Source organism: Parambassis ranga, chromosome 5 (genome assembly GCF_900634625.1).
Source record: "Parambassis ranga chromosome 5, fParRan2.1, whole genome shotgun sequence".
Taxonomy (NCBI): Eukaryota; Metazoa; Chordata; class Actinopteri; family Ambassidae; genus Parambassis; species Parambassis ranga.
Window position 1 is genome coordinate 5,094,564 of NC_041026.1, and position 23,732 is coordinate 5,118,295.

Here is a 23,732-nt window from a genome sequence, read left to right on the forward strand (position 1 = left end):
TGCTCCTGCTCTGATTTCAGAATAAACTGCTGCATCAGCAGCTGCAGGAGCTGATGTTCCTGTGAATGAAGGCCTGATTCATTTACAACTGTAATCTGATCATTCAACATGATGTTGTTCTTAACCAGCAGTGTCCATTTATACAAAGACTGACTGTGTGTCACAGCTTTAAGTCTTTAAACATGACATAAACTGTGGATGCATACATGTAAATACTGCACAATAACAACAATGGCAGCTGAATGCAGACTTTACTGTACCTGTTTTATTCTTGGCCTTTCCTTTCTTGTGGTGGATGATCTGAGAATACAGCAGATTATCTGCAGCAGGAGCTGATGGTGGAGCACACGTAATGTGTGAGAACATGAACAGTTCAGCTTCATGTTATATCTGTCTGTCTGCAGCACGGGATTATTCCATCTCAAACTTTTAGGAACACCTGAACCTCACATAGACCATGTGGAAGATTTGACTCTCTGCTGCCATCCACTGGTGATATGATGTAACTAACAGCATGCTGACCCAATAATTACCTGCAGTGTGGTGCTATGACGACACATTTCAACACAAGCATGACTGTTGTAGGCGACTGTACCTGCTGTCTTCACTTCAGAGTAAACACACCCCTCCTCTCCCTCATGTGTCCTCTCTGTTAAGACAATATTTGAAAATAAAAAAAACAAAATCTTTCTTAACTATCGTCTCATTTTCTACACTGCATGTATTTGGAGTACTCACTCTTCTTTCCAAACTTCTTCAGCTCAACTACAGAGTATGTGACATCTTGGGGTCCACTTGCTTCTGTAACATACACATATCTATGTTTAGAGTTTTATTTCAAACCTTAATGTGAGCTGAATGAAGAGAAGTTAAACAAAAGTCCACATTAGTATTTAATAAGTGCTGACCATTGAGAGGAGAGCAGTGTTCATTTGTACTGACTTCCTGATTTCTGTTGGAGCCCTGACTGCTGCTCTCTGACTGGAACAGCCTGTAAAATAACACATACAGTACATTTAATACAGAAACATGAAAGCACTGATGGATGTTTAAGAAAAGTTTAGAGATGAGTGCTGCACTAACCTGATAAAGCAGGAATCTGTGAAAAAAAGACATTTGTTGTTACATGGTTTTATAAAGTAAAAATATTCTGCTGTCATTCTGTGTCACATTTAAAGTTTGTAGTAAATAAATGATGCATCAGAACAAAAAGGTCTCACCTTTGGACTGTCTGTAGTGATACAGTAAGAGCACAATGACAAAGAATAATATGATTCCACACAGCAGTCCAACAATTAATGGCACTGAGGATGAGGAGCTTTCAGGTCTGGATACAACTATTAGAAATAATAAACATACATTAAAACACTTATATTGGACATGGTGTCATTAGTACAGACAATAATCAAAACAACATTACCGTAATATACCAAAAAAGGAGCATCAAACATCTTTACCCACCTTTCACTGACATCCAGCTCTGAGGTGACTTCTTTCCTGAATGTTCACACCTGTAGAAACCTTCATGTGACTCTGACACTGCAGAGATATTCAGCTCCCCTCTGGTATCACTTTGAACAAGTTTGTCATTGTGATAGAAAAACACATTGGAAAGTTTGTTTTGTCCTCTCAGTCTGCAGCCAAGAGTAACAGAGTCTCCTTCAGTCACACTATTGACAGGACTCTCCAGGACAATGTCTGTATCTGTGAGACAGTCAGAGGACGTCAGTCAGAGATCAGTCAGTGAGGTGGAGGTTAGTGTATAGTAAGAAATCACCTACCATGTACAGTGATGTTGACTGTGTTGCTGAACTCTCCTGATGCAGACTCACACCAGTACACACCAGTATCAGACTGTGATGTGTTGATGTTACATGTGGATCCAGTCATTGTTCCCCAGTTAGAACAGGATGACAGACGTCCTTCATCAGGGAACTTCCTCACTCTCCACTCAGTAGAGTTTCCCTCACAGGTCAGTGAGACAGACTCAGAGAGGAAGTGTTGGACTCTGTCAGGATTCACTGTGAGAGACGCTGCTGGATGAAAACCTGAAAAACAAAACATGTCAAAGGAACAAAGTAAGAACACAAAAATGACACGATGAAAAAATGACACACAACCAGCTCATTCTGATTCTCTCAATAAACAGAGGAATCACAGTGACAGAATAAATTCTTCTTACTGAGAGGACAGAATCAAACTGACCTGCAGACCAGACAAACTTTGGGTCACTGTAATCAGAGTGATACTCTGGGTCTCCTCTTCCAGCTCTGCACACATATGCTGCTGTGTGTGTCTGTCCATGAATGATGTAGGGATCCTGTGCAGTCCCATCAGTGCTACCAGGCAGCAGCTCATAGCTGTCAGACCAAGAGTTCTTTGACAGACCAGGAACAGCTTTATACCAGTAGAACCTCCATCCTGCAGGTGGATGTTCAACCTCACAGCTCAGAGTTACTGAGGCTCCAGGACTCAGCCATGATGGAGACACAGTGAGGACAGGTCGGGGTTTACCTGTTGGAAAGAGATGATGTTAAAACAGACTGTCAGATTGCAGATTTAGAGTTTTATCAATAAAATAACACTTACTGTCAGATACTGTCAGTCTGACTGGATCACTCCACTCTGTTGTTGTATGTTCATTGTTCATGTAGCCCTTACAGCTGTAGGCTCCACTGTGTGATGAAGAAGCAGAACTAATCCTGTACTCATTCTGATTTGAAGGTTTGTTGGAGTCTGGTGCTTTCCATTCATAACCCCACTCAGTGTCTCCTCCTTGGATCTCACATCTGACACTGATCGTCTCTCCTTCATATATCTGAGTCCAGTTAGGTTGCAGAGTCACAACAGGTCTGATTGAAGCTTTGAAACAACACAACAAGTTCATATCTGTTCATATTTTATTCATCCTGATACAAGATCACAGCAGACATTGTGTGTTACATGCAACTCACCAAGTTTGTTGATCTTCACTGATTGGCTGTACTCTGTGTAGTAAAGTGGGTCTCCTCCTCTTCCTCCTCTTCCTCCTCTGCACCAGTACTCTCCTTCCTTTGAGACTCTGATTTAGGTTGCCACAATGTGTATAAATTCTCTTTCCTGCCCCGACATCTGTATTCTCCTCTGTCAGCAGAGGAAGCCCTGTTGATTCTGTATTCATTGGATGTTGAAGGAATGTTGGACCTCTCATGTGTCCATTCATACGTCCACTGACGTCCTTCAACTCCCTGAATGTCACATCTGAGGGTGATCGTCTCATCAATGAATATCTGAGGCCAGCTGTGCTGCAGAGTGACACTGGGAACTGTTCACATAGAAACATCCAGTCAGTCAGCAGACAGTGTGATAACCTTAAATATTTCTTATCATATTGATCTTTTTAACAGCTGATCTCTGTAACAAAGTGCTGTGGTTTGGTGTCCCAGTATTTACTCTGATTACATTTTATGCTGACATCATTTTATTTCATTCAATAAATTCCAGTGATTGTTTTTCATTAGTCCAACAGCTCAACATTGTTAATATTCCTCTGTCCACTTCTGAAGAGAGACAGACAGGTTTACTCCACAAAAACCAACTTTAAGGGGAAGAAATGCAACAAAAGCCTCTGATTTAAAACATGGAGCTCAGTGGTGCTGAGGAAGAGGAAGTATTAACACAGTAACAAGCAACATTAATATAACTGAGGTGCAATTTGGATCAGTCCTGTCTAAAAATGAAGAAAGTAAAGTTCTGATTTTTCAGCATCATCAGAGCAGGAGGAGCTTCTGACATGTAATCAATGTTTTTTGTTTCTGTTGGTAACAAAATGTCTCTTTTCTTCATTACTGACAAACACATGAAACATTTGAAAAGTTCATGTTGTTTCATTTCACAACTAATTATTAAACTCACCAGTTTCCTTAATGGTGACTTCACTGCTGTCATATGTGTAGAACTCTGGGTGTCCTCCTCTTCCTCCTCTTCCTCCATAGCACTGATAGATTCCTCCTTCTGAAACACTGACAGTGTCTGATTGATCATTTATTGGTTGAACTCTAGAATACACTGAGGTACGTCTGTTCCAGTAGTACTTCCACCCTGAAGAGACGTCCACAGAGCAGGTCAGTGTTACGCTGCCCCCTGCTGGTATGACTGTGTTGTCTGCTCTCAGTGAGGCCCGAGGTGTATCTGCAGTGAGGAAGAAAAAATGAAACAGTCAGTAAAAACCAGTCAAGCAGTAAATAGTAAATGGTTAGAGTATGAATTACTGCAGAAAAATCTTTGCACTTCATTCTTTTCAGACACTGTTGTGAAAACAGGAAGACATGCAGCACAATACTTAGTGTGTATTTAGAAGCACTTAAATTGTTGGTTAGATTTGACCTAATTCAGCACTTTTATATGGATTAAAGATGATCAGCTTACCTGATACAGTCCATCTGAGGGCTTCACTCCACTCTGTTGTTAACTTGTTGCTTCTACCCCGACATCTGTATTCTCCACTGTCAGACCTATAAACTGTGATGGGCCTGTATTCACTGTATGTTGAATAAAGGTTTGACTTGTCTCGTCTCCATTCATACGTCCACTGAGTTCCTTCAGCTCCCTGAATGTAACATCTGAGGGTGATCTTCTCACCATAGAATATCTCAGTCCAGCTGTGTTCCAGGATCACAGAGGCCTTCATGGAACCTGTTCAAATCAAAAACACCCAGTTAGAATACAAAAGAGATTAAACACAAACATTTGTTTTAGTACTAAACTCTATGATAATTATGTGAATGCACGTTGTGCTGTGGTACATCTTATGTAAATAACCCCATTTATATTTTGCCTTCTTATGAAGATAGCCCTGTTAATTTTTATTCTGTTATCTTTACAGCATGTTTGCATCTTGGTTTTAGCTTATATTGTCTTATATTTTATTTTGAAGGGGTTTTCACTGCAATCGCGGAGTTCCGCTAATAACTAAACGGTGACGGCAACAAACGGTAAAGACAGAGTATTAAAACGGAATGGTTCATGTATTAGCAACCCTCCGAAGAGGCACAAGGTTCGTATTTGTTGGTATTGTCTGTGTCTTAAGTTAAATTTGAACTTTATTAACTTTCATACTGATTGTTTAGTTAAGTTAGCATTCGCTAAATATGAGCTGTGGTTAAGCTATGTATATGCAGTAAGACTGTGAGGAAAGTAGCTAACATATATTGTTCTTTTGTGTTTGTAACCAGCTCTTACGTTGGTTTTGGGATTTTCATTAAACCCTGAGATCATCAGTTCAAGTGTGAGACCATCTTTCGGTGGGATATGCTACATCTTAAAATAACTAATGTTACAAAACAAACAAAAAAATCAATAATAAAGCTGTGAAACATTTAAACTGTATTTGCATCATCAGGATGAATCTAGGGTCAAACACACAGACTGAATATAACTATAGATAAAGTGTCCTTGACATCAACCACATGTTTGTGGATGTTGAGTCTCTGTTGGAGGTTATATTACAAAATATATATTTAAACACTGAAGGATCAAACTCTTGTACACATTCTGTGACTGTTGTCTTGTTTAGAATGAACAAACTAAACTGTGATGTTGCCACCAGCGTGTGGTTTCAGAGAGCATGCAGACAGAATTAGAAGTGTGATGTAGTGTCACAGTGTGTCTACTTCAGTGTCCTGTCTCACAGATCTATCATTTATTATTCACAGTGACTACAACAATATCCTGAGGTTCTGCCTGCAGACCTCCAGCTTTAAACAGGCTGTGTGAAAGAACCAAATATCATTTAACCCTGTGTTCACACCAAGAGAGACTAAAGCTGTAAAATCACTTTCGTGGCTCAAAGTTCGAATCACTCATGACGAGAGAAATTCAAATGTTTGATTTAGCTTATTTAAAGGAGTCGTATGCTTTTAGGACTTTGCTTCCACTTTTTGTGGCATCTTAACTATTGAACAGAAAACACAGCTGTCATTTGGTATCAAGAGAACGTGTGCTCCTTTAAATAAACTGTGCACTCACTTTGAGGTCAGGCTGCGTTTATTATGCAGGATCTGTTTAGTAAAAGTATTTAATCAAATAGAGAACATAAATTAATTATTAAGGAAGACTAGCATGCTAGGAGCTCGATTAGCAGGCAAGTATGGTGCCGTGGAACGAGATAAATTGCATCATCTTTTTAAGAACAACAAACTTATTTGTTCTCCTTAATGATAAACACATCTGTCCCTGTAATCTAATCACATTCACAGTATAATTAATGATCAAAGTGATTATCAATCTAATACACAATGTAATATAAAATACTGAGAAGACGATAAACAGGAGATAAATACTTTGTGTAATATACAAATGAAGAGAAAAAACAAAGACAAAGTATAATTTGTCACCTTCAGTGTGTCCGTAGAGGAGTGTGCTGAACACTGAAATAAAGATTAAAACCTCATCAGACATCATCAAACCAAAAGAAAGTGATCAATCACAACATTAAAACACTATATATATACACAATGTAGATGTGTGGAGCCAAATCCAGCAGGACTTCAGTGTAAAACAGAGACATATCAGCAGCCGACGTTCATAAAGACACCAGTCTGCTCAGAAACACTCTTCAGAAACAACAGATCAGAAATGTACTTACAGAATAAGTCCAGCACACAGAGCAAAGTGTGCCACATCCTCACATCCAGCACAACTGAACAAAGTGTTCTATCTATTCATAATTATAATGCTGAAGACAGAAGTGACGTTTCATTAAAAGGTGTGATCAGAATGCAGAGTATAGACTCTTCCTTCCTTTGCCCCAACTTTAGACAGCAGCTCTGACCACAGCACATGGTTCACATGGTTACATTTCCTGTTCTCTTCACACATATGAACATGTTTCTCTGCCAAGGTTTACTCTGGTACCTATAAATGTTATTGTACTTTAATTACTGCACATGCACAAAACATCAGACTGTTGAATTGAAGCATATTACATCCTGTTGTACAATAAAACTTTGCAGTACAATAAATAAAAAGCATTCATAATTATAATGCTGAAGGCAGTAGTGACGTTTCTTTAAAAGGTGTGATCAGAAAGTCTCACCTACATCAGCTTCTGAGTATAGACTCTTCCCTCCTTTGTGCCCCTCCACCTTTAGACAGCAGCTCTGCCCACAGCAGTTTCACATGGTTATATTTCCTGCATCATTTAACCAGTGTAGAATCTATACATGTGCTCACTTTGTGGCAGAATGCTGGTTTATTTGTGGCTGTGACCTCAGACTCAGGAAATGACTGAAAGGTGGAATCAAATGTTTGTTTCACAGCAACAAGAGTAACACCATCAGAGGACAATGTGTGTAAATACAACACACGCTGTAACAGATCTCTATACTGTTCATGTTTAGAATACTTTATTGCACAGTACGCCTGCACAGTAGCTGCCAATAAAAGATTCGCTGTGATGGGGTGAATGTTTCTGGGATACATCATCTATACATTGCTGGCTAGATAACAAGCTAACTGCAGAGTCTCACCAAGGTGTCTAGTGCACAGATGGCACAGATAAGCCTGCTGTCTGTCAACACCGCAGCAGTGTGCCACTGTTTTTAGAACAGCAGTTAATTACTCACTCATGCTCCGTCTACATATTATCCTTCTCTAAAACTTCGCCAGTATTCACCGTAATATCCGGTCAATCAAGGGTGCGCACTTGGTGGCTTTACTCATAACTCCATACACATATACTTACACTGCGCACCGCTCACGGGCGCGACGCGGTGTCACGCTGTGACGTCCTGACGAGGAAGTGGGCAGGTAAAGCGTGCCGGCGTTTCTCTGCCCTTTAAATATCAGAGTCGCGCGCTTCTAGTCAGCTGACTTCCGTTTGTTAAAAATAATGTTTAAACTGAGTAAATGTGGGAATTAGTATTTATGTGAATAGAAATATTGTTTGAATGGTTTGTATGTGTGTTTGGGAGGTATAAAACACTTACCTGTGTAAAAGAAGTATGAAGTCAAAATACTCCAGCCCAGTGGGAGGGGCAAGAGGGTTAACAGAGGGTGCTGTGGCTCCTCTGGGAGACTCTGACGATGGTTACAAGGCAGGTAACAGCTCCTGGAGGTAAATGAACTGTCATTATTTTGTGAGTTATTGAAGAACTCAAATTACAACTTTAAGTATTATTTATTATTATTATTCTGTTATTGTTTTTCCATCACTTTATACTGCACTTTGGAGACTGGTAAAACAAAATGGGAAAAAACACCTATTTCCGAATACACCTGTGATTTTTGAGGAGAGACCCATGATTAGTGATGGTTTTTCGAGGCTTTGTTGAAGCTTTGACACATGATTCAAGAAAAAGGTTCATTACTTGAGGCTTCAATGACACAGTGCTCGAGGAGGACATCTAGTGGTGAACAAAATGAACTGCGGTGTGTGTTATTGGTTCGTGGATTGTTTGGATTTGAATCGCCATGCACAGTCTCGTTAGACTCCACTACATGGTTTAATAATTTCAGACTGACACAATAAAATACATGAAATTTTCAGTTTCATTGCATGAAATTGTTATAAAAAATTACATTTGAAGTGGATAAATAATAATTAGGGCTAATCAAACGTCATGATAAATCCAAAACGTGATCAATAACATTTCTTTTACTAAAATGTACACAATGACAAATTGCGATTAACTATATAAAAAAGCCTGTATAACTATGTATTGATATAGCTACATTAATAGGAATGTCCTATCCCTGAACACACTCGTTTCCACCAAGCGATTCACAACCCGAACCAATCACATGACTCGTATGCCGTTCGAAGCGCTCAACTGCTTCAAACGTAGAGAAGATTGAAGCAAGGCGTCTGGACTTGTAGAGTTTTTCTAGAAGACGTTTCGCTGCTCATCCAAGCAGCTTCATCAGTTCTAACTGTTTGGTGGGGAAACATGGTTTATATGTGGTTACAGACCTATGTGGGTGGGTCTGGGTAAAACTTAAAAACAATAGCACTACATGTTTCCATACTTACCTGTGATGTTCTGGCTGACTGGGCCAGGTGTGTCTAACGACTGGGTAACGACTATGAAACTGCCGGAGGGTGACTGGTTGACAGCCCTTTGTTCTTACTGTGAGTAAGAACTTCCTGGGAATGGATGGAATCACTGCATTGTATGTGGTAGAAAGATGATGTCTGAGGCCACCACCTCTGTTAAGGGAAGGTTTTTCCAGCTTAACATAGATGGCTTCCTTGACTCCTCTTTCATACCACCTTTCCTCCCTGTCTAAAATGTGAACATTGTTGTCCTCAAAGGAGTGTCCTTTGTCTTTGAGGTGGAGGTGAACAGCTGAGTCTTGTCCTGAGGAGGTGGCTCTCCTGTGCTGAGCCATTCTTCTGTGGAGTGGTTGTTTAGTTTCTCCAATGTACAGATCAGAGCATTCCTCACTGCACTGGACTGCATATATCACATTGCTGTGTTTCTCCCTGGGAATCTTGTCCTTCGGGTGAACCAGTCTCTGTCTCAGTGTTGTCATAGGTTTGAAATGGACCGGGATGTCATGGTTGTTGAAGATCCTGCAGAATTTCTCTGATACTCCTGACACATATGGAATGGAGATGTTCTTTCTCCGCCTGGTTGTTGTCCTTCTTCTTGTTGTTGGGGGGTCTTGTTTTTGTGGCTTTGATGAGTGCCCACTTCGGGTAGCCACATGTTTGCAGGGCCTTCCTGATGTGGTGTTGCTCCTTCTTCTTCCCGTCTGAGCTGGTGGGTACAGTTTGTGCTCTGTGCTGCAGGGTCCTGATGACTCCCAGTTTGTGTTCCAGTGGGTGGTGTGAATCAAACAACAGGTACTGGTCCGTGTGTGTGGGTTTCCTGTACACTTCCACATTGAGGCTCCTGTCCTCCTCAATATGTACTGTGCAGTCCAAGAAGGCCAGATTGTTGTCCTTGGTGTCCTCGCGAGTGAACTTGATGTTGTTATCCACTGCGTTGATGTGTTCTGTGAACCGTTCCACTTGGTTGGTCTTGATTTTGACTCAGGTGTCATCCACATATCTAAACCCGTGGGTGGGGGTGGTTGGTGCATGAAAGTGTGCTGAACACTAAAAAAAGATTGGAACCTCCTGACTATGACATTAAAACACTAGTTTACATGTTAATAAAGACATCAGACCTCTGCTTTCTGAACTCACTAGGTACATATATATATAAACAAACATATAGGTGTACATACCAGGGATGCAGACTCCAAGAAGCAACACAACTATATGTGACGTTACTGTGGTGACACAGTTGACCAACAACTTCCACTTCCTCTTGTGGTCTGTCAGGCTGTGGCTTGACTTTTTAGGACGTTTCATCATTCTGTCAACAAGCAGAAGAAGTGGTTAGAGCTGCTCTGACATGAAGCCACTTATGCACACCTCCTGATTTCTGTAAATTGCTTATTTATAACTAGTCAAAACAAAAATATCAAGTTAACACTTCAGAAGTTAAACTGGAAGTAAACACAGCTCTCCACTGGTTTCTGCTTCTTCCCTGTTAAAAGACCCAGATGAATGAGCTTTCTTCAGGTATTCCTGGAATTTAAAAGCACCTACGTGCTGTTAGCTTTTCCAGCTGCTGTATGTGGTGCTCACCTTTCTTAGTCACATTTTTAAGTTCAATCAAAGAATATGTGACGTCACTGGATTCACCTGAAACATATAGTTACACTTTAGAATGTCAACATGTTACTGTGACCTTAAACATATCATTGTAGTATTTGTAACTGTAACTTGTCTGGACTGAAAACATCTGGCTGTATACTGTACCATGTTCTGTGTTTTCAGGCTCTTTGATTGTTTCATAGACGGACACATCACCTACAGAGTGAGAATCGAGATGAGGTTAGTCGTTATTATCACATCATATGAATCACAAACAGCTAACAAGACATGGAAGTGTTACATTTAACACAACTGCTGATTGATAAGTCTGAGGTTTGACTTTTGTTTTCACACAGAAGGATAAATAAAATTGTCCCACGGCCACTCTCCCCCCACTACCGACATGAGCTGTGGTCTGCAGGCCAGAAGAGAACACCAAAACACACATATACAAAAGAGAACTCCTCTGGCCAGTAGGTGGCACAAGGACTTTAGCTTAGGAGCATTTCAATGCGTGCACACAGCCATAGCCAGACCACATGTCTAAGTGCTATAGATTTATTGAAACTGGCAAGTAGCAAGGAGCTGCTGAACCATGTCGTTCAGCTCTGATATATTTTATTTTGTGATTTAAAGTCACTCTTCTTCCATAACTGAGGTGACAGTAGGGGTAGCAGCTGTTTCTTGGCTAGTAGCTCCAGCTTAACTCAAAGAATGGAAGATCAATAACCGACTGTTTTCTAGCTTGCTGGTTTGGTGTTTAGGAGACAGTCCTGCTCTTTACAGGATTTTGGGAGGTTTAGACTTCACAAAATACATTGCTGCACTGTGCACTTTTTTCCTATTGTTGTTGGAGTCTGAGTGGTGAATCTGCCTCTGTTTGCTTATAAACCTACACAGGAGCTTTGAGAGAAGCTAATGTGAGCTGCAGGGAAGCAAATGGTCAAAAAAGGTCTTTTTGTCTTTCTTTTTGAAATTAAATAAGAAGATCTGACACAGGCTGAGCATTCCCCACGAGCAGCAGACACTACAGTCAGCACCTCGGACAGCTCCAGCACTGCTGCCGGCTCCACAGTCAGCACCTCGGACAGCTCCAGCACTATTGCCGGCTCCACAGTCAGCACCATGGACAGAGACACAGCACAGGGATTCACATTCATCTTCTAGAAGCAAGGCGTCTAGAAGACTGGAGAGTTTTCTTGAAGACGTTTCGCTGCTCATCCAAGCAGCTTCATCATTTCTAACTGTTTGGTGAGGAAACATGGTTTATATGTGGTTGCAGACCTCAGTGGGTGGGTCTGGGCAAAACTTAAAAAAAATAGCACTAAATGTTTCTATACCAAGTGCTGAGTGCCGAGTTGGGGTAGCCACTAGTTTTCAGGGATTTCCTGGCCAGCTCAGAGGGAAAGAAGAAGGAACAACATCACATCAGGAAATCCCTGAAAACTTGTGGCTACTTCATGGCGTTGCCCCGCCTACACCGTGTAACGTCAATCTGCGTTTTTGATATCTTTTGCTCAACAATGTCTTCAAAAGCATGTAATAAAATCTCGGGTCTATCAGAGTATTTCCCTAGGAGGAGTTCGTTCAAATACGAGGTGTAGAACATGGAAATCAGCACAATTCATACCGCACACAGTAGGTGGCGCTATGAGGGTATCAGCTCATAGCGCTCATAACATATCAATCTGTTCAGAATGACAGGCTCAGCATGCCTGATTTTTTTCATCCACATAAGATGAAGTATGTAGGAGATACAGCCATAAATACATCCATTTCCTGTGCGTTAGTGAAGGGTCAAATTCGTGGGGCGCCACAGCCAGGCCGTATGACAAACTGCTGCGTTTTTTGATAACGTTTGGTCCCTAACCCCTTAAGGGCAAGCACACCAAATTTCAGCCCTATCAAGCAAATCCCCTAGGAGGAGTTAGCAAAAGTGCGTGGAGTGCAAATTGGAACGTGGCGAAGTTATTCCAAAATGGCTGACACCCTGTAGGCGGTGGATGTTTTTTCAAAAGCATGTTTCCTGGAGTGAGGAGATACATACAGTATCTGTACCAATTTTCATGGCCGTAGCTGATACACGGAATATTTGCAAATTCTAGGGGGCGCTCCCAAGCCATTTGGGAAGGCGCAGTTGCAGCGACAGTTTCAGATCGCCATTTTTCGTGAGCCTGACCTGTGTGCCAAAATTGGTGAGTTTTTGAGCACATTTAGGGGGTCAAATTTGCGTCAAATGACGCGGAAGAAAAAAAGAGGACACTTGCATTTCAATAGGGCTCTCGCACGTTTCGTGCTCGGGCCGTAATAACTCAAAACTTACTAAACACAGGGAACATGGAAGGTGACAGGGAGGGTGACAAGACGATCTGCCACAGACAAAGGGGAACACAGGACAAAAATAGACTATGGAACTAGACACAGGTAAAACGCATTAGGGCGGGGCAAACAATCACAAAGGCCGGAACACTGGGGAAGTAAAACACATGGACAAATACAAGGGAGACAAGACTTTCAAAATAAAACAGGAAACAGGACAGAACCAAAGTAACTTCACAAAGACAGCCAAAGACAGGATCACAAAGGGAAACACCAGGAAACCCAAAAAACTGCGTGGAGCACTTCGGTGCATGTGTGGGTTCCGGCTACCTTGCACATTCTAAAGACATGCTCAGGTTAACTGATTATTCTGATTGGTGTGTGAGTCTGAATGGTTGTTTGTCTATAATACATTAAAGTTCTTGTTGTAGTCTGACACCCTCTTGTGGACATGTATGCAAAGAACTACCACCTAGGTAGCTGTCTTGATCACACAAAAACTGTGTAAACAATGTAAATACATTTTAAACCAAACTGTGTAACTTTTTCTTTAAAACATAAATAAGCATGTGTTACATTTAAGTGTTTACCAAATGATTCACAGAGAGCTGATTCAACCTACAGCAGCAGATCAATCTCTAAGTATTTCACAGTATACTGAATTCTTAAAGATTGAATAGGATGTAGTAAGTAGCACTACTGTGAGGCCTTTGTGGAAAGCTCGACAAATGTTCCATATTACATACTAAAAGAATGTTTTAACCTCACTGCTTTGTCTGCATGTCATGTTGGAATATCTGTGTGAACTGTGGTAAATCTTTGTTTAATACAGCACTTGGATCCAATGAGAAGTAAAGAAGAAATTATATTTTAATAAGAACCATTTTATTTACAAAACATTTCAAAGACCACAAAATAAAGTCCATGTTGGACATCATGTCCTTTACTTGTAATACTGTTGTAATAATGGTTTGTCCTGTGGGTGGTGCTGTGGTTTTACTGGTGACATTTAGATTCAGCATGTGTAAAATGCTGCAGACAGTGTCCACTTTCTGACTTTGCTCTGAGCCTATTGAACATCTCGGGCTGCTCGTCTGGTTGTGCTCTTGCATGATATCCACATTTACGTCAGAGAGTCCATCTGTAGGAGGAGCCTCAAACAAACCTTTGTCAGACAGCATCACACACAGAACATCTTTCAACTCATGATTCTTCACATTTAAAGAAAGCTGCAGCTCAAAGAAATGAACTCACAACAAACAGTCTCTCTTGAGACATGACAAATGACAACACTATAAGCTGAAGTTTCTGCTCTCAAAACAGGAGAACATGAAGATGAACAAAAAAAGAACTTCTTCTTTATAACATGGGAACAATCTAAAGCAGGCCAGCACTGAAACATGTTCTGTTATAACCTTAAAACAGACAGCTAGTCATAGACTTCATGCTGCCATCTGTGCTTCTCTTTGTTTGTTGATGATGAACGTCTCTTCATGGACCTGAAATAAAATCACAGCAAACAGTCTCAGTTTAAAATACTGTCTTTGGAACATGAGCTCTGACTGTATATGAAGAACATTACCTGTGTTTGGATTCACATTACTGTAGTCAGACAGTGACTCTTCTGGGTCAACATGTTGTCCTGTTATCATGATATCAATCATATATAAAATAATGATTCTCTCTGTAGTTTAGTATCAATGTGACGTCTCATATTTTTATATACTCACTCCTGCTGTCCAGAGCTTTGAGCTGAATCAGATATGAAGCATTATAGTAATCTTCTTCAGGCTGACCTGAAATAACATTAATGTGAGTACTGAGTTTCACAGTCATTCTATAATTATTATAACTTTAACCTGCTCCATGTCAATCAAAGTGTGTACTGTACCATTTCCAGAGCCTTCAGCTCCTCTGATTGTCTCATAGACACAAAGGTCGCCTACAGGACAGTGAAACATTAAATGAGTCACCTCACATCTGTCACACTCATTTAAACATCTTTGTTTTTGTTAAATGTTGTTATTGAACAGTATTAAAGCTGCAGCAGCATCAATACATCTTACAAATATCTGTGACAACATTCAGAACCAGATGAAACACTGACCGTGGAGAAGAGAGGAGTATATCTGATGTTGGTTTACTTCCTGGTTCACTGTCTGCTCTGCAGAAAAACCTGTTATTAACAAAAAATGATCATGTTGTTACATGGTTTTGTAAATTCTGTGTCACATTTAAAGTTTATAGTAAATAAATGATGCATCAGAAGAAAAAGGTCTCACATTTGGACTGTCTGTAGTGATACATTAAGAGCACAATGACAAAGAATAATATGATTCCACACAGCAGTCCAACAATTAATGGCACTGACGATGAGGAGCTTTCAGGTCTGGATATAACTATTAGAAATAATAAACATACATTAATACACTTATATTGGACTTGGTGTCATTAGTACAGACAATAATCAAAACAACATTACCGTAATATACCAAAAAAGGAGCATCAAACATCTTTACTCACCTTTCACTGACATCCAGCTCTGAGGTGACTTCTTTCCTGAATGTTCACACCTGTAGAAACCTTCATGTGACTCTGACACTGCAGAGATCTTCAGCTCCCCTCTGGTATCACTTTGAACAAGTTTGTCATTGTGATAGAAAAACACATTGGCTCAACATTGTTAATATTCCTCTGTCCACTTCTGAAGAGAGACAGACAGGTTTACTCCACAAAAACCAACTTTAAGGGGAAGAAATGCAACAAAAGCCTCTGATTTAAAACATGGAGCTCAGTGGTGCTGAGGAAGAGGAAGTATTAACACAGTAACAAGCAGCATTAATATAACTGAGGTGCAATTTGGATCAGTCCTGTCTAAAAATGAAGAAAGTAAAGTTCTGATTTTTCAGCATCATCAGAGCAGGAGGAGCTTCTGACATGTAATCAATGTTTTTTGTTTCTGTTGGTAACAAAATGTCTCTTTTCTTCATTACTGACAAACAGATGAAACATTTGAAAAGTTGTTTCATTTCAGAACAAATTATTAAACTCACCAGTTTCATTAATGGTGACTTTATTGCTGTAATATGTGTAGAACACTGGGTCTCCTCCTCTTCCTCCATAGCACTGATAGATTCCTCCTTCTGAAACACTGACAGTGTCTGATTGATCATTTATTGGTTGAACTCCAGAATACACTGAGCCATGTTTGTACCAGTAGTACTTCCACCCTGTAGAGACGTCCACAGAGCAGGTCAGTGTTACGCTGCCCCCTGCTGGTATGACTGTCTTGTCTGCACTCAGTGAGGCCCGAGGTTTATCTGCAGTGAGGAAGAAAAAATGAAACAGTCAGTAAAAACAGTCAAACAGTAAATAGTAAATGGTTAGAGTATGAATTACTGCAGAAAAATCTTTGCACTTCATTCTTTTCAGACACTGTTGTGAAAACAGGAAGACATGCAGCACAATACTTAGTGTGTATTTAGTAGCACTTAAATTGTTGGTTAGATTTGACCTAATTCAGCACTTTTATATGGATTAAAGATGATCAGCTTACCTGATACAGTCAATCTGAGGGCTTCACTCCACTCTGATGTTAACTTGTTGCTTCTACCCAGACATCTGTATTTTTCACTGTCAGACCCATAACCTGAGATGGACATGTATTCACTGTATGTTGAATGAAGGTCTAACTTGTCTCGTCTCCATTCATACGTCCACTGAGTTCCTTCAGCTCCCTGAATGTCACATCTGAGGGTGATCATCTCACCATAGAATATCTCAGTCCAGCTGTGTTCCAGGATCAGAGAGGCCTTCATGGAACCTGTTCAAATCAAAAACACCCAGTTAGAATACAAAAGAGATTAAACACAAACATGTTATTTGTTTTAGTACTAAACTCTATGATAATTATGTGAATGCACGTTGTGCTGTGGTGCATCTTATGTAAATAACCCCATTTATATTTTGCCTTCTTACGAAGACAGCCCTGTTAATTATTATTCTGTTATCTTTACAGCATGTTTGCATCTTGGTTTTAGCTTATATTGTCTTATATTTTATTTTAAATACGAGCGCTTTTATTTTGAAGGGGTTTTCACTGCAATCGCGGAGTTCCGCTAATAACTAAACAGTGACGGCAACAAACGGTAAAGACAGAGTATTAAAACGGAATGGTTCATGTATTAGCAACCCTCCGAAGAGGCACAAGGTTCGTATTTGTTGGTATTGTCTGTGTCTTAAGTTAAATTTGAACTTTATTAACTTTGATACTGATTGTTTAGTTAAGTTAGCATTCGCTAAATATGAGCTGTGGTTAAGCTATGTATATGCAGTAAGACTGTGAGGAAAGTAGCTAACATATATTGTTCTTTTGTGTTTGTAACCAGCTCTTACGTTGGTTTTGGGATTTTCATTAAACCCTGAGATCATCAGTTCAAGTGTGAGACCATCTTTCGGTGGGATATGCTACATCTTAAAATAACTAATGTTACAAAACAAACAAAAAAAACAAAAATAAAGCTATGAAACATTTAAACTGTATTTGCATCATCAGGATGAATCTAGGGTCAAACACACAGACTGAATATAACTATAGATAAAGTGTCCTTGACATCAACCACATGTTTGTGGATGTTGAGTCTGTTGGAGGTTATATTACAAAATATATATTTAAACACTGAAGGATCAAACTCTTGTACACATTCTGTGACTGTTGTCTTGTTTAGAATGAACAAACTAAACTGTGATGTTGCCACCAGTGTGTGGTTTCAGAGAGCATGCAGACAGAATTAGAAGTGTGATGTAGTGTCACAGTGTGTCTACTTCAGTGTCCTGTCTCACAGATCTATCATTTATTATTCACAGTGACTACAACAATATCCTGAGGTTCTGCCTGCAGACCTCCAGCTTTAAACAGGCTGTGTGAAAGAACCAAATATCATTTAACCCTGTGTTCACACCAAGAGAGACTAAAGCTGTAAAATCACTTTCGTGGCTCAAAGTTCGAATCACTCATGACGAGAGAAATTCAAATGTTTGATTTAGCTTATTTAAAGGAGTCGTATGCTTTTAGGACTTTGCTTCCACTTCTTGTGGCATCTTAACTATTGAACAGAAAACACAGCTGTCATTTGGTATCAAGAGAACGTGTGCTCCTTTAAATAAACTGTGCACTCACTTTGAGGTCAGGCTGCGTTTATTATGCAGGATCTGTTTAGTAAAAGTATTTACTCAAATGAACGCACATTTTCTCAATAGAGAACAGAAATTTTAATTATTAAGGAAGACTAGCATGCTAGGAGCTCGATTAGCAGGCAAGTATGGTGCCGTGGAACGAGATAAATTGCATCATCTTTTTAAGAACAACAAACTTGTTTGTTCTCCTTAATGATAAACTCATCTGTCCCTGTAATCTAATCACATTCACAGTATAATTAATGATCAAAGTGATTATCAATCTAATACACAATATAATATAAAACACTGAGAAGTTGATAAACAGGAGATAAATACTTTGTGTAATATACAAATGAAGAGAAAAAACAAAGACAAAGTATAATTTGTCACCTTCAGTGTGTCCGTAGAGGAGTGTGCTGAACACTGAAATAAAGATTAAAACCTCATCAGACATCATCAAACCAAAAGAAAGTGATCAATCACAACATTAAAACACTATATATACACAATGTAGATGTGTGGAGCCAAATCCAGCAGGACTTCAGTGTAAAACAGAGACATATCAGCAGCCGACGTTCATAAAGACACCAGTCTGCTCAGAAACACTCTTCAGAAACAACAAGTCAGAAATGTACTTACAGAATAAGTCCAGCACACAGAGCAAAGTGTGCCCCATCCTCACATCCAGCACAATGAACAAAGTGTTCTATCTATTCATAATTATAATGCTGAAGACAGAAGTGACGTTTCATTAAAAGGTGTGATCAGAATGCAGAGTATAGACTCTTCCTTCCTTTGCCCCAACTTTAGACAGCAGCTCTGACCACAGCACATGGTTCACACGGTTACATTTCCTGTCCTCTGCACACATATGAACATGTTTCTCTGCCAAGGTTTAGTCTGGTCCCTATAAATGTTATTGTACTTTAATTACTGCACATGCATAAAACATCAGACTGTTGAATTGAAGCATATTACATTTTGTTGTACAATAAAACTTTGCAGTACAATAAATAAAAAGCATTCATAATTATAATGCTGAAAGCAGAAGTGACGTTTCTTTCAAAGGCGTGATCAGAAAGTCTCACCTACATCAGCTTCTGAGTATAGACTCTTCCTTCCTTTGGGCCCCTACACCAGGGGTGTCCAAACTGCGGCCCGCGGCTTCTATCTTAAAATGTGTTCTTTTTGGCCCAGATACAGATTCCAGATTCCAGATACACAGAGGGCTCCGAAGGTGCAAACACTGGTTCAGCACTTCGACACAATTCACCACGAGACTAAACATGCTTCTGCATACAACCTGCTATCAGAGAGCGTCTGTACTGTACAAGTGAAGTTCTCCAAAACTACGGAGCCCCCCTATTAGAATTCATGGACTGGGTGCATGGGAGCGGGCTGCCCGGCCAGAGAGCAGCCTCCCCGTGCAGCAGTGAGCGTCCCTCTCTGGGGAACGTGCCGGAGTACTGGGGGGCTCCAGGAGCGCAGGGGAGTGGAGCGGAGCGTCCCTCTCCCTGTCCATCGTGTCGCTCCCTGCTGCCCAGTGCGGGCAGGAGCGGGCAGCAGGGAGCGATGCTAGAGCCGTTGACGTCGCTAGCCCTATTTTAGGGGCTGTATTATTCTACGGGCAAGTCAGTGTCCAATCGGACCATCGAGCGATATCACAAGGGGCTCAAATATCCAATTGTAGAGCCTTGTGCCTCTGACGTGGGTTTTCAAAGATGTCTTCTGAAGACAAGAGAAGTATCTCCACTAACTAGCTGAGTCGTCTACACATCTGAAAAGCGGCTCTGAACGCAATAATAGACGCGTAGCGGACTGTTATCTCAGCCGGAAGGTGCATTGTTCTGCATACCCCTGTTATTCACTGTTATTCACTGTTATTTCTTACTGGAAACTTTTATTTGACTTATTAGCGGTGCTATGTTTTGTTACGCTAACCCGGAAGTTACGTCAGGACGTTCCGGATGAACAGGGGAGCTCGCTCTCAGACGCTCACAGTAAACAGCGCTTCTTTCATGTAGCGCAGCTTCATTTTTCAACTTTTGCCACACAACTATTGCAGGGACAAAAGAGACATTTACAGCGCGACTATTTCTGAAAGAATAAGAAAAGATTATAGACTGAGATGCTGTTTCAGAGTCACTGGCAGAAGTGTTTTCCACAGATGAACAGCTGGATTGGTGGTTGATAGGTGCAATGTTCACACACCACACTATACAATAAATTACTTATTTTTTCTTTTGATGCACTATGTACAGTTTTCTACAAACCACTTCTACCTCCACTCATCTGTGCAGTAATTGTTAATCTGTAAACTGTTTTTTGATTGTATTGCATAATATTGGTAGTTTAATTTATTATGTATATAGCTTTTCTTATCTTTTGCTTGCTGTAACTGTGCTGTTGCAAAAACGCAATTTGCACATTGTGGGACAAATCTGTGGGAAATTACCTGGAGCATCTGGAACCATCTGAAAAAATAATATATATAATGACAATAAGAAATGAAGTAACATAATGTGTAAATATGTATTTTGTTATACTTGTTTGTGTTTCTTACATTTATTTGATAGAGATCTGTCAACCCTAGTGACGTCCATGTGCTGAGCCCCAATATTTTTGTGCTATAAATGTTACTGAAATGAATTGTGCAACATTGTGTGTCTGTGTGTCGACTGCTGCACTGGTAATTCATGCAAACCACATATTCCACAAACCGTACACACTTCATTTCCATTATATATATATCTCAAAAATATTTAGAATAAATTGTTTATTTTCAGGTTTCATTTCGATAAATATTTTTAGATTTAGTATTTTATTTTTTGTTTTCAGATTCAAACCTTAATTTTTTACAGTTTAACATCTTATTTCTTCAGGTTCAAATCCTTTTTTCAGTTTCACCTATACCCCCAACCCCACCCCACCACACAAAAATGGGGCCAGAACCTCAAAGGTGAAAAAATAGAGGCGAAAGTGAAGAAGAGAATTGAACCAGAAAAGTAAAACTGAAGCTGAAAAAAAGATTTGAACCTGACCCTAAAGGATTCCTGCTTGACTACTGAGAAGGTTTCAAAATGCCCTCCTTGTTTCTCAGGTCAGTATCAGGTCATCGGCTCACCTGAGAGAGTTACGGCTGCTCCAGGTGATGATGTCATCCTGACATGTCACCTGGAGCCTGAGTTAAATCTGGCAGAGCGGACAGTGGAGTGGTTAAAGCCCGACCTGCCGCCTGACCCCAGAGACCGACTGAAAGGAGAGGAGTATGTCAGTCTGTACCGGCACTACAAAGAGGACCCCAACATGCAGATGGAGGCGTACAGAGGGAGGACCATGCTGTCCAAAGACGGACTCAAACATGGAAACATATCGCTCAAAATCGTCAACGTCTCAGAGGAAGACGGAGGAAGATACAGATGCTACATCCCAATGTTAAAGGGATGGACTCAGTCATCGATCGTTAGTCTGATCATTGGTGAGTAAGCAACATCAGTGACTTCAACAACTCTCCTTTAAATGTTATTTTCATGAAAAAGTCTGAATCTTCTGTTCTTCCAGAAACAAAACCAGCTAAAACAGGGACGACAGAGACACCACTGGATCCCAGAAACCACCAAGCTCCAAAGGAGGAATCTGATGGTGAGACTTAAACAAAGATCAAAACTCTGTAAAAAATCCAGCATTATTTCTTTATATTTTCGCTCTTTATTCTTGAAAATCTGACCTCTATCTGACCTTCAGTGTGTTTGCAGGTGGTGGCTGAATGAAACACAGTGTTAGCAGCTGTAAAGCAGCAGACACTCACCTCAATGTTCCAGTTTTAGTGGATTTCAGTCTCAGTGGTTCTCGTCTCTGTCTCACAGATCTCGGTGGTTTGTCTCATCGGAGCAGGCTGATCCCTCTGGTGGTCTTCCTGGTCCTTCTGGTCCTCTGTGTTGGATCTGGTTTATACGTGTTTGTGTCAAATCACCAAAAATCAGAAGTGAGTCAAAAGTCTTTAGTTGTTTTTACCTGATGGCCGACAGATGTTTGGGAGACAGGTGTTTGACATGTGTCTCGTCTCTTCTGCTTCCAGGTCAGTAAAGTCCCTCCACTCTAGGTGCCTTGCTCAGGGGGTCTTTGTGAACAGAGAGGACAGCAGCTTCACTCACACACATCTGTTAAAGGGACTTTATCTCCTCTGGCCTCAGATGGACTCACAGGACCTGCAGGAGGAAGGCTGTCATGGTGTGGACAGACACAACTGATGGACATCAGAGTCAAAGCTGCTGCAACAACGTGTCCACTGGAAGACAGTGAAAAAGTGGAAGTGGTTGAAATGGATTTCTAAATGTATTATTTAATGTATTTATGTAGGCCTATAGACACATTGACATGTTTATTTATTTTTCATTCAAATACATTTTATAAACATGCACATTTTTTAAAGTCATTCCTAATCTTAAAATTAACAAACAATTGCTCAGTTTATGTGGGTGTTATCTCAAATCAGTTTCATATGTATTTATATGTGTGTGATGAGTCATTCACTCAGCCAGACCAAAAATGAGGAAGAGAAAAGAGAGAAAAGTAGAACCCTGACTGAACCCTGGGCGTCTGAAACACAAACAACACACCGCTTCCTCAGTGTATCCTGACCCATCCGCCTCATGTGTTGCAACAGGGTTAATTTCAAAACAGACATTACAACAGCCCCCTCTGGTCACAGAGAGGTACTACATCCGAAATATAGCCACAAAATGAGCATTGTTAATAAACATATATACTGTTGTACTTCTATTAGCAAACTGAACAAATGATTGTTTACTTTACAGGAAGGGTTGACCAAAACTGGAGAGAATCAGTCTTTAATGGATTATTGATCAAGTGATTATAAAGAGACTGTTACAGTAACAAAGAAGCACACATGCATTTACACCTGGATGTAATTTGTCATCAAGAAGTTAAAAATGAAAAGGATTATTAAAGATGATACTATCAGTCTAGAATTGACGAAACTAAATATGACTAGATTGACTTTGAATTGTTAATTTTGAAATTGGCTGCTTATGGTTTTAAACTTTCAGCCATAAACTGGATGAAAAGCTTCCTTTTTAATGGCAGCCAGTCGTCTCTTTTGATGGGTCTCTTTCGTGTTGTAAAACATTAAATTGCGGCCTCCCTCAAGGAAGCTGCCTTGGACCTTTATTATATTCAGTGTTTGTAAACGATATGCCATATGTCTTAAAAAATGCTTGCTGTGCAATTTACGCAGATGACACAACAATATATGCCCCACCAAAGAATAATACAGACCTGAGCTGTGCACTTCAGGATGAGTTAATGCAGATCTCTAATTGGGTAACTGAAAATAAGCTGAAATTAAACGTATCAAAACCAAACGCCTTGTCATTGGCTCAAATTATGCTCTGAGAAAGGAAGGGAAACTACGCGTGTCCTTGCTTGGAGCTACCATTGAACAAGTCAAGGAGGCCAGACTGCTGGGGATTACTGTTGATGAAACACTTTCTTGGACTACTCACATTAATAATATCATAGCAAAAATGAGCAGAAACGCTTATTTTTTAACTCATTCAACAACTAAGCAAGTAATAAAATCCCTTGT

At 40.2% G+C, this 23,732-nt stretch overlaps 3 long non-coding RNA genes across 3 annotated transcripts; 1 reads left to right on the plus strand and 2 right to left on the minus strand.

Moving 5' to 3' along the window:
* LOC114435782 (uncharacterized) lies at positions 1 to 1,275 on the minus strand. Its single transcript, XR_003670615.1, has 7 exons — positions 1,221 to 1,275; positions 1,084 to 1,099; positions 909 to 991; positions 739 to 801; positions 596 to 649; positions 261 to 332; positions 1 to 59 (listed from the first exon to the last, which is right to left on the minus strand). It is a non-coding gene; the product is annotated as an uncharacterized LOC114435782 (long non-coding RNA).
* A 12,736-nt stretch (positions 1,276 to 14,011) lies between these two features.
* Positions 14,012 to 15,107, minus strand: LOC114435778 (uncharacterized). The gene is made up of 5 exons (XR_003670611.1): positions 15,054 to 15,107; positions 14,838 to 14,888; positions 14,677 to 14,742; positions 14,529 to 14,588; positions 14,012 to 14,445 (listed from the first exon to the last, which is right to left on the minus strand). It is a non-coding gene; the product is annotated as an uncharacterized LOC114435778 (long non-coding RNA).
* Positions 15,108 to 21,688: 6,581 nt separating this feature from the next.
* On the plus strand, positions 21,689 to 22,818 carry LOC114435796 (uncharacterized). Its single transcript, XR_003670632.1, has 3 exons — positions 21,689 to 21,766; positions 21,991 to 22,109; positions 22,203 to 22,818. It is a non-coding gene; the product is annotated as an uncharacterized LOC114435796 (long non-coding RNA).
* Positions 22,819 to 23,732: the final 914 nt, after the last annotated feature.